Source organism: Elephantulus edwardii, unplaced genomic scaffold (genome assembly GCF_000299155.1).
Source record: "Elephantulus edwardii isolate Elephantulus edwardi_28Jun2011 unplaced genomic scaffold, EleEdw1.0 scaffold00139, whole genome shotgun sequence".
Lineage (NCBI taxonomy): Eukaryota > Metazoa > Chordata > Mammalia > Macroscelidea > Macroscelididae > Elephantulus > Elephantulus edwardii.
In genome coordinates, this window is record NW_006399889.1 from 4,525,827 (window position 1) to 4,529,666 (window position 3,840).

General features: G+C 35.5%; 1 pseudogene; it reads left to right on the top strand.

Annotated features, from left to right (window-relative positions):
- Nucleotides 1-3,246: 3,246 nt before the first annotated feature.
- Nucleotides 3,247-3,840, top strand: part of LOC102868416 — a 5,052-nt pseudogene continuing 4,458 nt past the window's right edge.

The following is a 3,840-nucleotide window of genomic DNA, read 5'->3' on the forward strand; positions in this document are numbered from 1 at the left end:
TAAAAATTAGGGTACAATTTGATTCCACGGTGGAATCTGCTTGGGCCTAAATTGAAAGAATATTCTGAAAGAAAATCTGGAGAAGAGTATTGAGAATACCATGGACTGCTTGGAAAACAAACAGATTCATCCTGAAAAGGGTTAAACCGGGTTGTTCCTTGGAGGCAAGGATTCTGAGGCTCTGTCTAACATACTTTGGACATGTTGTGAGGAGAGACCGGTCCTTGGAGAAGGATATCATGCTTGGGAGGGTGGAGGGACAGCGCAGGAGGGGAAGGCCCTCTATGAGGTGGATTGATTCAGTGACTGGGATAATCGGAATGGTTGTCAGAGGCAATGCGATTGGCACAGGACAGAGCAGAGTTTAGGGCTGTTGTACATAGGGTCGCTATGAGTCGCAAGAGACTCAACGGCACATAACAACAACATCCACTTTGAACAACTAATTTTATGTCCTCCGTGTGCATAGCTTCCACTGGACTGGAATTTTCACTAGAATGAAATGAGAAGGGGTAGAATGGTTGGGAGAACTTGATGTTTCTCTACTAACCCATTATCTATTGGTTTATGATACGTATAATCTTGATTTCAAAAAGTGACATCAAAGGCTCAGTGCTATCAAGATCGACTGATGGTAATGAGCTTTTATTACCATTAAAGTAAACTGTGCAAGCCACAGTTTAGCTATAGGGTTGGGTATTGTTAATATAGTATAATCCATAGGGGACCCACATTTATTAAATATATACAATTTCTATGCAGCAATGCAATTATTTTTTTGTGCTACTGTTCATAAATAATAAAGCACTGTGAAATGAATAAATATGGACTTACTGAAGTAATGCAGCATTTGCCTAAGTTTATGCAGCTAGCAGGATTTGCTATTACTGTAAATTATTTCAAAATTGACTGCAGTGTACTATAAATTTAGTATGTGGATAATTTGCGAATAACCTATTAACAAAACAAAATATGAAAAGTATTAAGTGGTTTTGTCTAGTTTCTCTAAGTTATAATTTTAACCAGATTTGTAAAAGAATTATCTTTTTATATGTAATATTTCTATAAAAAAGAAAATGTTCTATAGAAAATTTTTTCTGAGCTTTACATACATATGCACGCATGTGTGTGTGTGTGTGTGTGTGTGTGTGTGTGTGTATTGATATGGTCTTGTTTTGAAAATTCTTCGGTTATAAAAAATTTTTCATTTTTTAAGCTGTTGGTTTATAAGTTTTATATCTCAGAAATCCAAAGTAGATCATGGTTATTCTGCCCTGGGACTATACTGCTTCTGGGTAGTTCCATTTTGATGAAATCTATCATTGATAAAAGAGAGTTCAAACTTCTCTAAACCAATTAAAATGTTTTTGCCTTAGGAGGTAAATAAAAGCACATGATAGAACTAAAGCACAGAGAAGAGTGGTAATCAGTATAGTAGTTCAATATTGAACAATATTGAACACCATAACAATAACACCTAATAAATCATTCTGAAAGGTACATTGGATAAGTTTTTTTCAAGGACAAATAAAGTATACTCATGAGGATCAAAAAGATGCTTGTGTTATTTTATGGTCTATTTTAGAAAATATGGACAATTTCTTCTAAACTTTATATTCCTTATTATATGAAACATTCCTCAAAAACAATTTAAATCTTTCTTCGTGTGTCTAGGTACATTATGAATTGAGATGTACATTGATTTAGAGATTTAAATAAATCTACTTGGAATACTAATTATCATTTTAAAGTCTTTGTGTTTTAAAAATATTTGTATCATTTTATCAGAAAGTATCACAAAAATGTCTTAGCATTTTATGTAAAACATCTTTTTAGTTTTACTTTTTTTCACTTTATGCTTTAAAACTTATTTTTGAACTAAAATTGTTAATTTTTATTATTAAATTAATATTCTTTGCTTTTTCATTTTTCAAAATAATTTTTCTATTATTCATGATTTTCTAAGTGTGGTATTCACAATTGGAAGATAATGACTTCGAGTGAATGTATGAGTATAGTGTTTAAGAAATATATTTGGTTCACTCCCTAGTTTGTTCATCCATCCATCATCCATCCATCCATCCATCCATCCATCCACTATCTCTATTCATCCTTCTTGAATGTATAGAGTTTCTGCTGTGTCAAGAACTTTTTTTTTTTTTTAGAAAATGACTTTGATAACAGAAACAGAAGGAACTTTGAATTCCATAGTATTTTAAAAAGAAATAAATATAGTACAAGTGACAATTAACATATTTCCTGCTTGATGAGTAACACACTTACTGGAGAGAAAATATTTAGCTAGATAATTAGCATTGCTATTAAAATATGAAACAAAACAAAAATTGGTTAAGAACTCAATAACAGATTTTCTATTTATTTAATATTTAGATGTTATTTTAACAATATTTAGATATTGTTTAGAATTTAGTATGGGACTAGCTCTGTAACTTGGCCTAGTCATGTAATTGAACTAATAAAATAATGTCTTCTTGACACATACTAAGAGAGCTCTTCCGATGTAGTCTGTTGGGTGAAGTCCTATTAAGAGAGAGACCATGCCTCTCTGGCAGTTCAAATTTGCCAGTCATTTTGAGGCAGAAAGATGGACAGTTGCTTTCCCTGCAGTTTATAGCCTTGGCAAGCCTGCTCGAGGATCAACTGAGTCAGCTCCAATTTGACGGCAATAAGTTGGGTTTTTAAAGAATACATGTCAAGTATGATAATGGTGACATCTTGGGCACAATGTTGGTACCATCAGTGGATAAAAATGTGTTTCCTCACACACTCTTTTGACAAGAGTGGGGAGTGATTAGTATTCTTGATATCCTTTATATCTCTTTAAAGTGCAACAGAGAAAGTATATAACTTGAAAGACTAAGGTATGCCTGACCTATGCCATGGTATTTTAATTTGCTTTGTAAGTTTGTGAAAATTGAACAATGAATAAGAAAGATCAAAGAATGTATGCCTTTAAATTGTACTGTTGGTGAAGGATATTGAATATACCATTAACTGCCAAAAAATCCAAACACATCCACTGTAGTATGACTACGGTGTTCCTCTGAGGCAAAGATGGTGACTTTTCCTTTCTTATGCTTTGGGCATATTGTCAAGAGAGGCCGTCATGCTGGGCCATCATGCTGGGCAAAGTAAAGGGTCAGCAAGAAGTAGAAGACTGCCCTCACTCCTCGCTGACGGCCTTGCTTTCCGCGTGCACTCCCGCTCGCCGGCCGTCCTGCAGAAATGCTCCGATTACCTGTAGTCCTTCGGCAACTGAGGCCAGTGTCTAGGGCCCTGGCTCCTCATTTAACTCGGGCTTATGCCAAAGATGTCAAATTTGGTGCTGATGCCCGAGCCTTAATGTTTCAAGGTGTAGACCTTTTAGCCGATGCTGTAGCTGTTACTATGGGGCCAAAGGGAAGAACAGTCATCATTGAACAGAGTTGGGGAAGTCACAAAGTTACAAAAGATGGTGTAACTGTTGCAAAATCAATTGACTTGAAGGATAAATACAAAAATATTGGGGCCAAACTTGTTCAGGATTTTGCCAATAACACAAATGAAGAGGCTGGAGGTGGTACTACCACAGCTACTGTACTGGCACGCTCTATTGCCAAGGAAGGCTTTGAGAAGACTAGCAAAGGTGCAAATCCAGTGGAAATCAGGAGAGGTGTGATGTTGGCTGTTGATGCTGTAATTGCTGAGCTTAAGAAGCAGTCTAAACCTGTGACAACTCCTGAAGAAATTGCTCAAGTTGCTACAATTTCTGCAAATGGAGATAAAGAAATTGGCACCATCATTTCAGATGCAATGAAAAACGTTGGGAGAAAGGGTGTC